This window comes from Rhinopithecus bieti, unplaced genomic scaffold (assembly GCF_001698545.2).
Source record: "Rhinopithecus bieti isolate Rb0 unplaced genomic scaffold, ASM169854v2 scaffold_6946, whole genome shotgun sequence".
NCBI classification, from domain to species: Eukaryota; Metazoa; Chordata; class Mammalia; order Primates; family Cercopithecidae; genus Rhinopithecus; species Rhinopithecus bieti.
The window spans coordinates 2,805,510-2,818,738 of NW_016805697.1; positions in this window are offsets into that span (position 1 = coordinate 2,805,510).

A 13,229-nucleotide genomic window follows, 5' to 3' on the forward strand; every position below is an offset into this window, starting at 1 on the left:
GGGGGGGGATGGAGTCTTGCTCTGTCACCCAGGCTGGAGTGCTGTGGCCAGATCTCAGCTCACTGCAAGCTCCGCCTCCTGGGTTCACGCCATTCTCCTGCCTCAGCCTCCTGGGTAGCTGGGACTACAGGCGCCCGCCACCTCGCCTGGCTAGTTTTTTGTAGTTTTTAGTAGAGACGGGGTTTCACCGTGTTAGCCAGGATGGTCCCGATCTCCTGACCTCGTGATCCGCCCGTCTCGGCCTCCCAAAGTGCTGGGATTACAGGCTTGAGCCACCGCGCCCGGCCTCTTGAGATTATTTACATTTGCTGCACCTGTGTGATGGGAGTTCTGCATAATGGTGTGACAACTGCCCATCTCTTCCCAACTTCACATTTAGTATGTCACAGCAGTAGCCTGAACTTGACTATGATGAAATTGTTTATTTTTATTTACTTATTCTTTGAGATGGGCTCTTGCTCTGTTGCCCAGGCTGGAGCGCAGTGGCACAATCATGGCTCACTGCAGCCTCAACCTCCCGGGCTCAAGCGATCCTCCCACCTGACCCTCTTGAGTAGCGGGACTACAGGGGTGTGCCACCATGCCCACCTAATTTTTGTACTTTTGGTAGAAACAGGATTTTGGCATGTTGCCCAGACTGGTCTTGAACTCCTGGGCTCCAGCAATCTGCCTGCCTCAGCCTCCCAAAGTACTGAGATTCCAGGCATGAGCCACCACCCTCGGATTGGTGAGAAAATTTAAACTTTGAAAATGCAAACACTACAGAAAAGTGCTTGATTATTTTTAATTTATGCTCTTTTTGTTGTCTATATTTTATTATTTATTTTGTTATTACATGATATTTGATAGTATTGTCTAAACAATAAAGGGATGAAGAAGTGCTAATAAAGCTGGTTAAAGTTAAAATGTCTGCTGTGTCTACAGCTGTTGTACTGAAATAGCACAAAATTGAGGAAACACTTTTCAAGATTTGGATTTATGGCATATGTCTTTGTTATTTCACTTGCATCTTATTCATGAAAACAAACTTCTCAACTGTATTCATAGTAAATCAGCATTAATTCACCATGTGCAGCCACAGGTTAGCCATGGGTATAAGAGTTCAACGATCAATGAAAGAACTTACATTGAAGTATTGATTTATAAATGTCAAGTGCATTGTGGAGGAATAAAAAATAAGATTTAAAAAAATCAGTGAAAACATTGGGTAAAATCAAGTGGTTGTACAGAATTTGCTATAAATAGGATTGCACATTTTATTATTATTTGTAAGTTGTGTGTGTGCTACCCAGAATTTATCAAACTTACAATAAACTTGTGAGTGTGTGAGTGTGCATATGACCATTGTTAACAACTTACCAGCACACCACTGGGTAGAAGGGCACAAGAGTTTACAAAATCATAGTAGGTAATACTGATTTTTTTTTGCACCTCCAATAATGTCTCATTGTTTTCCTGTTGGTTAGGGCATTTACAAGATGAGTTATTATGCACTATATATCATATATATGTGTGTGTGTATGAGTGTATATATGTATATGTTGTACATATGTGTGCCATTGAATTATAATTAACAGAGCAAAATACACCAATTACAAGTGCACACAGTCTATAACTTTTTACGATTCTATACAATAATAAACATTTGTGTGATCATCCCTCATTTAAGATACAGAGCATTTCTATCTCCCTAGAAAGTTTATCACTGTCCTCTTTGTGGTCAACACCATTAACTATTTTCACACCTATAACCATAGATTAGTTTGGCCTATTCTTTAAATACATATAAATAGAGAATTAAACTATGTACTGTTATTTTTCACTTATTTTGCTCAATATTATGTTTTTTATATTTGTCCATATTGTAGCTCATGTCAGTAGTTCATTTTTCATGACTGCTGTGTAGCATTCCATTGTATAAACATGGCCCCAATTTGTTTAGACTTTCTTTTGTCAATGAGTATTTTTGTTGTTTTCACTTTGGAACTATTAAGAAGAAAGCATACTAGGCAAAGTTTGAGAATGCACATTTATTTCTTGATTCTTTTTTTCTTCTCTTAAATGCTTTATTCAATTCCAGCTGTAGAATTGGGAATGTAGCATTTTCTGGAAAGGTAAATGCCGATTTCCTTTCCTTCCAATAAGGTATATTGCCCCAGATGTCAAACTCTGTGGGTCAGTGTGTGTAGATAACTCCCATGCCTACAAGATCCCCCTCTATTCATATGTAAGTGCTTGTATTCTGAGGACCTAGATAGGTTCTGTCTTGCTTTTGATGCCTTAAGGACCAGCAAGTGGAACAGGAATATTTAAGGGCGAGAACAAAGCAAGAACTTCACTGATGGGTTTCCTACTGAGTTATTATTCCGGAACTTAATTTTTAAAGATGCCTTTCAAATGCCATTGTTTCCTGATTTTATTTTGTTAAAGTTATCAAAGTGCATTTAGAAAGAAAATTCCAGTCTCACGTGAAATTATGTCTTAAAATATGTGAATGATATTTTATAAGAAAAAAAATTTTCAGTACATTATTACAGAATACTGAATACTGAATCCATTTTCTTAAGTTTATTTAGCTAAATCTATGTAACTCTCTTTTATTATTTACTAACCTCCTCACATTTCTTTTACTTTGTGCTATAAGTAAAGCACTCAACAGTTTTTCTATTTACTGTCTAGATGTTATGAAACAATTGAAGAGGCAGGCCAGGGTTTTCTTCAGCCAAATTCTAAAGAGAAATATATAAAAGAATCCTAAGAACCAAGTTGCTCTCAATATCTGACAAATATTTGATACAAGAGCCACAGCACTTCTTTGGTTAAGCATGAAGGCCAGTCATGATCAGAATTTATTTAAAATACAATTTTTATAGGGCAGCTAACGTGCTATTCATTATAACTTCCCAGGAACTAGAAGGAAATGGGAACAAATATAGAGGTTTATATTAATGTGCTATATTTTAAATAAAAACTGTGGTCATATGAGAACCCACACATGCACACACACATACTAATGAGAATATGGGTCATGGTAATAGTTATGGCCAATGCACTGTGCTAAACCATGTTTCCTTGAAATGTCAATACTGTTAATATTTTCTTTATACTTAGCCCCCCAACCCCCCAAAACACAAGTGTAGAAAAGTGGGGTGTTGAAGGGAAGATGTGTTTGAGGGAACTGGGAAGTATTACATTTGGGATGTGTAACAGTTTTATAGAAAACACTCCTCTTTCTTTCTCTCTCTCTCTCTCTTTCTTCTCCAGGGACTTTGTTTATCTCTTAATTTTCTGCTGGCTAAATTGCATTGGCTTTCTACATTATCAATTTATATGACTTCTTTTTCTGAAACCTACCCCCTCTTCCTAAGAAAATTTATGTTGATATCAGTGGCAACACAATACTGACTTACAATCATCTAGGCTTAGTTTGTTTGAATGATTTTTATTAATTCTCTCTCTTACAACCCCTGTAGTGACCCAATAAGGTCTCCAATGTAGGTAATACTTTATACTTATCTTCATTCACTCTTTATACTTACCTTCATTCACTCTTTATACTTGTTCCAGAAAATCTACTTTAAAATACTTTTTACTCGGACCTAACAATCTATTTACATTTGAAAGTGTGAATTAAAGCAACATATTGAACCATCATACTCATTTATTCAAGAAATATTTGAGTGCTTTACACAGGCAAGCACACTAGGCATTGGAAAGTAAATGTGAAAAAATACGAAACTTTCTTTTCATGAAGCTTCTATTCTAATTGGGAACTATAGAAAGTAAACAAATACACAAACAAATTAGGTTGGAGGCAAGAAGTAGCTAAATACTGTGGAGGAGAATAAAATAGGGAAGGAAGATTTGAAGAATGAGTTTATGAGTCATGAGAATGTCAGAAGTTGTATTTTGGGCAAGTCACATTGAAGGAAATGTATTATCAGCATTCAAAAAGTCAAGGTTTCAGTTCAGGGAATAAGTCTAGAATGGAGATGTAAATTTAAGATCTGACAGTGTATAGTTCATAAAAGTATGACATGAGATCACCAAGAAAATGTGAACAGAGAGAGAAGAATTCTTACACGGAAATTTCTCATTCTTTAGCCTGAAGATTTATGACAACAGTAATCTGGAGAAATAAACAGCTGTATATAGCTTAAAGAATGACACTTTGAGTGTTCTATATTTCTGAAAATTGTTTTCCAGTTGAACCTAAAAATTAAGATGACTAGACACCTGACAAAATTATAAAACATGCATATTCCTAATAGTAGGATACTATCTCCACATCTCCACAGGAGTCAGCAACTCCCAGGGAAATTACTAGCTCAGAAAGTCTAGTTAGGCATAAAATGAGTTGGTTTGCTTTGTTAATTTAAAAAAATCTTGGTTTGAAAAAATGTAATTAGATAAAAATTTCAAGAAAAGTACACAGAACTCCCACATTCTTTTCACCCTGATTTATCAATTGTTAATATTTTATAAACTTTGTTCTTACCCTTAATCTATCTTTATATTTGTCTATCTGTCTATTATGTATCTGTGTGTCTGTGTATCTATCTATCTTTCTATGTATGTATGTATGTATGTATGTATGTATGTATGTATGTATCTACCTACCTACCTACCTACCTATCTGCCTACCTACCTATCTATCTTCTGTCTTTCTGTGCCAATGTACAGTAGGAGATTGGAATACTAGAATCTCTTATTCTGAAGAAACTGAGGCAAGGCTAATAACATAAAACAAAGGGATTAGGTCCAAAGGATATAGGAGCCATATTAGAAGGGCTCCCATCATCCAAATGAAGAATAGTTGACAAAATTAAACTGAATTAGATAATAAATTATAGTTCATTGAATTTTATAACAGTTTATGAGTTCCTATGGACAAGAATGACTAAATTAATGGATAAATAGGAGACAAGAGAAACATCTTCCCTATAGTTGGATAACATTTAATAAAAGTAATAAGAATCAGAAAGTTATGGTTTTGTAACCATCACAGTAATAATTGATTCAGGCAAAAATCATCAATAGATGCAACAGTAAACAACTGTTGATGAAGACCAGAATATTTACATAGTTTCAAATATAACAAATTAATCACAAAATGAAAAGTAATAACTTAAGATTGCAGGAATATGGATGGTGTACACCAATTTAACCAGAGTTAACTTCACAAATCATGGGATAAACTGACATTACCTGTCTCCTGATGTGATGAACTAGGAAAATATATAATTCATGTAGTTTTCTATCTAAAAATGCATAAACTAAGTCAAATCTAGAGAAATATCAAGCAAACTCTAATTAAGGGACATTCTCTAAGTAAACACCCCGTGTTCTTTAAAAATTTCAATAGCATAAAGATAAAAGCTGAGAAATGATCCCAGAATAAAGGAGATCCAAAAGACAGGAAAGCAAAATGTATTATATAATCCCAGATTGAATTATTTGCTAGAGGGACAAATATTGCTATAAAAATATTGTTGGTACAATTGATACAGTTTAGTTTCCAAGCAATGGTTGCATTCTTAATGTCACTTGTCAGAGGTTTTATAAAATAGCATCCTGGCTGAATTTCCTGAAAAAGCTATGAAAGAGCCCACACACTCCCTTTCCTAAGTACCAGTGCTTGCTATCACCCTCTAATTGAGCCCTGTCTTGACGTAAAGTATGATCTCTCTTCTCTTCTTCCCATACTTGATGTCTGAAGAAACATTCTTTTTCGTTGACGATTTGTAGATGACTCTGAGGCTGATTTTAACTCTGCTTTTTAGTCATCACGATTCTTTGAGGTCTTCAATTATGAATTTACTAAATTAAAATAATAATGACTATATCTTCAAAGTGTTATAAATAATAGGAGAATAAAAGATAAAAAGAAACACATTTATAAAGAGTTATGTGGATACATAAACGTTCATCCATTTTATCTTATTTGATCCTTCCCATATGCCAGTGAGAGAAGTCAGAATAATTGTTCTCAATTTTTATGAGGAAATTGAGATTTAGAAAGATGAAACAACTTGCCCTAAGCCACACAACTAGTAGTTTAGGAAGGTATGGTGTGAGTCCCAGTCTTCTCATTGTAAGTCCTAGATGTGTTCATTATACAAGGCAATTCCCAGTTTCAGATCTGGATCACTGAGTGGATGATGATGAGAATAGCAACTGATAAGACAGGATAGCAAGAACATTTTTTAGGGAGGATATTCTGCCAAGTCTTGATTTTTAATTACTTTCTAGATTAATGAGGCAGAGTAGGACCCCTCTTAAAGGCTTTCTAGGCCCCATCAATCATAAAAATAAAGGAAACTTTTTGAGTTCCTTCAAGGGAAATTCCAGTCACCCAGTTAGCCCTGAGAAGTAAATGAGCAACCTGATAAGGAAGAAGGTAGAAATAGCTTAAAATAATAGTAGAAATAGCTTAAAATAATAGCTAAGGAAGTTTGAGTCACAAAATGTTTGGTTCCCTACAGAAACTAAAGATAATATATTAACATATGTCCCTGAGTTGTTTTTCAAACACCTGGACCTCCACCAAATGAAAAATGCTGTCCACTGGCACATAGACTTCAGATAAGGGAGAACTGTGGTCCAAACTCTGGCCACTGTTATTTTTTCTAAATTTCTTCCTGAGGGGCTTGAAGGAAGTCATGCCCAGAGGCCAGAGCTCAACATTCCTTTCTGCTGACCCCAAGTTTTAGATAAAGCTTTGCTCCCTTAACATATCACAAATCAGAAAATCTTTGAATCCACCTATGGTCTGTAAGTCCCTGCTTCAAGATGGCCTGCCTTTTAGGCAAACTAATGTATAGCCTCCATGCATTGATTTTTGACTTTGCCTATAAACCTACCTCCCTGCCTTTAAAAACTCTTACATGCACGCCATTGGAGAGTTCAGAGTCTTAAGCATTAACTTCCTAATTCCCCATGCTTCACTTTATCTTGCCACAAATCCTGATATTATTGTTCAGTTTTGCTGCACTAAGCAGGCAGACCCAAGTACCACTGTGCAACATTAATAATTGATGGAATTAGTTACTCTTCATTCTTTTACAGTCCTGCAGATTTTCTTCAAAGCTCAGTTATAGTCCTTGTCATTCATACTTCATTGTATAGTTCTTTCTAACCACAAGTTAGTTCCTTACAGCTCATCTCATTGTATCTGTCATTGTTCTTACTAAAATCCTCTGCACATAGTGGGTAATTGGTAAATGCTTGATGAAGGAATTGGATTTATAGCTCTAGATAACAGATTTACAATAACATTAAATATAGTAAATGTAAGACTAATAGTTTTACATTAAATTTAATAATGCAAGGTCTTTATAAACTTGGTTACAGAAAAACTTCTGACTTAAATTTTGTAAGAAAGCTATCAATAAAGGTGGGAAAAGGGGGCTTTTTAATGTCATAACATGTCCATTAAGTAAAGTTCACAGGTGTTAAACTAGCGTGGGTCTGTTTTTGAGCCACAGCCAATGTAATTAGCAGGTGAGATTCCAGATCTCCAATTGTCAAGGGATTTAGTATCAGCTCAATAAGCAGGTGTGAAGAAGGCAATAATCAAAGCTGAGAAAAAGAGAAAGTATATGCAAAGCTTCAGTTTCACATATCCTTTTATCATTGATAATAGTAATGAGGTATGAAGTCATTGCAGATAGAATTGTGTTCATATGATCAAAGTGAGCTCACATCACTCAGCACCCTATGGATGGGGTAGCAGAAAGGTGAAAAGAGGTTCTTCCCTGATCACAGGCTGTCTTTTTACTGTCAATGGCCTCTGACCCAACAGAATAATTAGCTTCTATTATGTTAACCTGTGTTAGCCGACAAGTACAAGTGCAGGCTATTGCAGCTATAGAAGGTTTTGTTTGTTTGTTTGTTTGTTTTCCAACCCAGTAACATAGTCTTTGGACCGAGACCTTCCTTTAGCAACTGTTGTAAAATAATAAAGGCATCTCCCAGCAATACCTTTAAAAAAAATTGTCTGTCAAGTCTAAATTTTATGTTCTTTCATACTGTAACTGGAAGAGAATTTACTATTTTTCAGACTACTATATCATTCCAAAAGCAGTAGAGGATTGTGTAAATGTGTGGTATAAATTATAAAAGTGGAAAGAAAAACGTTAATAACAGATATGGTAGATATGAAGTCTTTTCGTAAATACATATTTTGACAGTTGGGTGTTTACTGGCTGAAGAAAATATGGATTAGACCATTGACAAGCAGTCTGTTTATTAGCTCTTGAGCATCAAAAATCACACATGATGTTGCTTTATTGGTTTATTACAATTACTGTGTTCCCTTATCCAAGGAAGGCTAGTAGCACATAAGGATTTCTCAGCTAAAACACATAGTTTTGAGAATGAATTGATTTCCCTGAGCCTTACTTAGGGGCTTGACATTTCTAGCTTTTCATTGTCCATTGTTTAAGTTTTGCAGATACTTAATCTGTTTTCCATTACAAAGATCTGTTTGGTCTTTACTATGCAATCACATCTATGACTATTTCTCTATTAAAAACATTTCATTAATTTCTATATAAGTTTATTTATGGATCCCAGTTCCTGTCCTGGAGCAACAGAAGGCGTTTTTTGCTCATCCAGTAAAAATGACAGGTATTGACTATTTTAGGGGCTAAAAGTAAGAGTGTTGCAGGATGAAGAAAATGCCTTCAAGTACCACATACATACTATCAAAGTCGATCTAATATTTAAATCCTTATGAATGCAGATAGAACTCTTCTGGACAAATCAGTTGTCTTCAGCATCCTATTTATATCTGTAAATAAAGTTTTTATTGAAACACAATCATGCCCATTCCTGTGGTCAGTGGCTGTTTTTGCTCTATAGTGGCCAAGTTGAGTAGTTGTGACAGACTTCTGTGGTGACCTTATAGTCCACAAAGCCTAAAATATATAAGATCTGCCCTTTTACACAAAATATTTGACAACCCCTGGGTATTAGAAGTTGTCTGGTAGTCCTTGCTGTCCTCAACTGTGAAAAGATGACCAACTACCACACACACACACACACACACACACGCTTTCATTTAGGAAACCTGCTACACAGGAAGCGAGTATCAAACAAAAGCAGACAGTAACTGCCTTCCTTTCTGTGTAGGCCTATATTTCTAGAGTAAGTATGGTACCAAATGTACCTAAAATATATGTTTGTGTTATTCTATGTAGTACTTTAGAGCTTAGTTCTTCCACATAATCATTTAATTTTATTATAACAGCCTTATAAAGTAGATAATGCAGACCTTATTGTACTGACTTTCCTTATAAAGAAAGTTAAGTTTTAATGTAGAACTTCATTAAGTACTCAGCAAATAAATTTAATGAAAATCTCATCCCTAAGCTTAAAACTTGTATTTCTGTCAGTCCTCTTTTGGCAAAGACACTGTTCTGTCTTTACTGTACTGTTTCCTCTTTCTGGGAATACAGAGAGAATACTTTTCCTGGCCTTTCATACCATTAGTTTGGGTCATGAGTTAGAGTTTGGATTAATGGGTTGTGGGTGAAAATGATGTAAGATATATCTAGACTTTGTCCTTAAAAACATCTCATGCTACCTGCCAGTTCCTTTTTCCTCTGCTTATGGATAGCATAGTTGCAAGATAAAGGAGGCGGCTACTTTTCCAAATTGCACTGTATTTTTTGAGAGTAAGAAGTAAATCTTGTTTTGGTACAAGCCACCATGATCTGGAAGCTATTACAGCATTGTATAATTTATCCTTATTAATACATAAATGGAATCTTCTTTAAAATGCATCAGTCATATCGAAAACATTGTATTCAAAATCAGACTCATTCTCTTCATCCTCTTTCTTCTACTTACTTCAAATGTATCCCTTACAAAGGTGAACATCCTCTCTGAAATTAAAAAACAAAAAAGAAAAAAGTAACAACCACCACAACAAAAAATGGGTTATTTCCATATTCTTTTCTTTCTCCTGACTCTCAGATCCATGTTTGCCAAGACTCTTAAATATATCACCTGTCATGTGTTTGTGGCTATTTTACTGACTGACTTGCTTTAAGAGTTTTCTAAGATGACCACTATGTCACGTAATAATAGCATTTTGTTCTCCCATTAAAAGTCTGTGCTTTTCTATTTTGTTTTGTTTGTTATGTCCTCTAGAAAACTTGTGCAGAGTATTGCAATAATCATCATCCTAATTTCTTGGGTTTCATAAAAAGGTGATGTTTGCTGTAGTTTTCGAATAGATATTCTTTATCAAAATAAGGAAGTTTCCCTCTAGTATAAGTATACCATGACTTTAAAAATAATAATGACAACATTGCTTTTCTAATTCCCAATAATCCTTCAAGAATCATTGTGGAATACTATGCAGCCATAAAAAAGGATGAGTTTGTGTCTTTTGTAGGAATATGGATGCAGCTGGAAACCATCATTCTCAGCAAACTCGCAAGAACAGAAAACCAAACACCACATGTTCTCACTCATAGGTGGGAACTGAACAATGAGATCACTTGGACTCGGGAAGGGGAACATCACACACCAGGGCCTATTATGGGGAGGGGTAGGGGGGAAGGATTGCATTGGGAGTTATACCTGATGTAAATGACGAGTTGATGGGTGCTGACGAGTTGATGGGTGCAGCACACCAACATAGCACAAGTATACATATGTAACAAACCTGCACGTTATGCACATGTACCCTAGAACTTAAAGTATAATAATAATTAAAAAAAAAAAAAAGAATCATTGTGGGTCACCTTTGTTAAAACTTTTTTTTTTTTTTAAGACAGGGTCTCACTCTGTTGCCCAGGCTGAGTGCAGTGGCATGTTCATGGCTCACTGCAACCTTGACCTCCAGTGCTCAAGCCATCCTCCCACTTCAGCCTCCCAAGTAGCTGGGACTACAGGCGTGTGCCACCATGTCCAGCTAACTTTCATATTTTCTGTAGAGACAGGGTTTTGCCATGTTGCCCAGGCTGGTCTTAAACTCCTGGGCTCAAGCAATCCACCCACCTTGGCCTCTCAAAGTGCTGGGATTACAGCCCTGAAACATGACACCTGGCCAGCATTTAAAACTTTTATGTAAATATTATTCACCTCTGGATTCACATACCACCTTTTGCATGTATTATCACATTGTACTGTAATTGCTTGTTTACTTTTCTATCTTCTTTACAAGTCTGTAAGTTTTAATGAAGAAGCTTTGTTTTCCTTATCTTTATGTCCTTACTGCTCAAAAGAGTTCCAATTGTAGAATAATATATTCAATATTTGTGCAATAAATGTATCCATTTCATTTTCTGTATCTGCTGGTTGTATCGAATAATAAAAATTACCTTATCGATCAGGAGAATTGGGTTTGAATTTTGACTTTGCAGAGCCTGAGTTGATAAAAACAAAATATGATGCTTTATTAGGACATTGTCCTTCACAACTCTTTGCTAAGTGAAGGGTTGATACAGTTTGGATGTCCCGCTCAAATCTCATGTTGAATTGTAGTCCCCGGTGTTGGAGGTGGGGCCTGGTGAGAGACGTTTGGGTTATGGGGGCAGACCTCTCATGACTTGGTGCTCTCCTACTGACAGTGAGTGAGTCTCCACAAGATCTGGTTGTTGTAAAGCATGGCACCTCCCCCCACCCATTCTTCTCTTTCTTCTGCTTTTGCCATGTGACATGAAAGTCCTGCTTTGCCCTCTGCTGTGAGTGCAAGCTTCCTGAGGCTTCCCCAGAAGTAGATGGCATTGCTATGCTTCCTGTACAGCCTGCAGAACCATGAGCAGATTTACCCTGTTTTTATAAATTACCAAGTCTCAGATATTTCTTTATAGCAAGCAAGAATGCCGTAATACAAGGGTTACTCTATTATCCTTTTCTTGGCTCTTGGTTTGTCCCATGTTAGTTCCCTAGGCTCTTAGGAATGTAACCACAAAGCTGTAATCTTACCTAGGGTGTTCCAAGTCAATTTAACTGGGGTTCTACCCTGATTCTTTGTTTATATTCTAGTTCTCTTCTGAGTCTTCATCCAAGTTCTGGGGTTTGAGAATCCACTTGAGGGCCAACTGAATCCCGACAACCTACCCAACTTGTTTCTCATGGCACTTGGACTCTGATGATATACTCCTTGTTAAAAATGTGAGGTTTCTGCTGCTGCTTTACCGTTCATTAGTTAAGACCCAAGTTTTTGACTGATTGTCATAAACGTGGTTGGACAGGAAGCGGAGGGTGGTACTGAATTGCGAACCAAATTCACAGTTTGGTTAGTTAGTCCTAGCTTCATTCTTGCCTAGTGTTGAAGTCTCAAAGATGTCTACATCTTTATAACTTATATTTATAATAAGGGGAAATGAAATTCCAACACTGAGGTTATAGAGAAGATATGATCTTTTTAGAACAAATGTTGAAAAGAAAGACGACTCGTGTGGGCCCTTTATTCTCAGAGCAAATGAAGATGCGTATCTGGAATTTCAGCATGGAAGGCAGGTTAGGGAGCCATGTATGGGAACTAGGGTATGAGATGGGGGATTTGATGTTTGGAAACAGTGATGTTAATTGCAGAAGCACTGTTATAACTACAAGGATAAGACCTCTATTTAGGACTTTGAACCCATCCTGTCAAAGTCATTCCTGAATGAAATTCTCTCTAAACCTGTGATAAAAAGAACTGCTGTAGATGTTTGAAGCCTGAGTAGAGGGCAAAAACCTGGTGAAGGTCCCTTTTGCTTTGAGAAACTATTGGAGACTAATCATTGCTAGAGAAAATGCTCTGTAAGTAACGGTTGTTGATACACTGAAAAGAAGAGAGAAAAGGATTAAACTGTCGTCATCACTGAATTGCCATTACAAAGTGCCCTGTGTATAAATATAATGCTGTTTAATACCAAAATCGTTGGTGAAAGGTCATGCAATGTAAAATATATACAGTAATTGTCTTGAGAATCATTAGCCAGGGGTCAAAGAACGTCAATACTCATGAAAAGTGCTTAGCATGTTGACCCACCTATGCCTCTTTGCTGCTAAAAAACCATTCCTACCCATGGAATTGTATGGTTCCCAGTAATAATACTCATTCATGCTTTTATTTATTTATTTATTTATTTATTTAATGTTGCTTAAATATTCATTCTTTTCCAAGTAGGAATAGAACAGAAGGCAGGAAGAAAAAAAAAAAAAAACAAAAAACGGAAGCACTTCTCTTGTACAGGTTGTGAAACATGCAACAACAGTCCCAT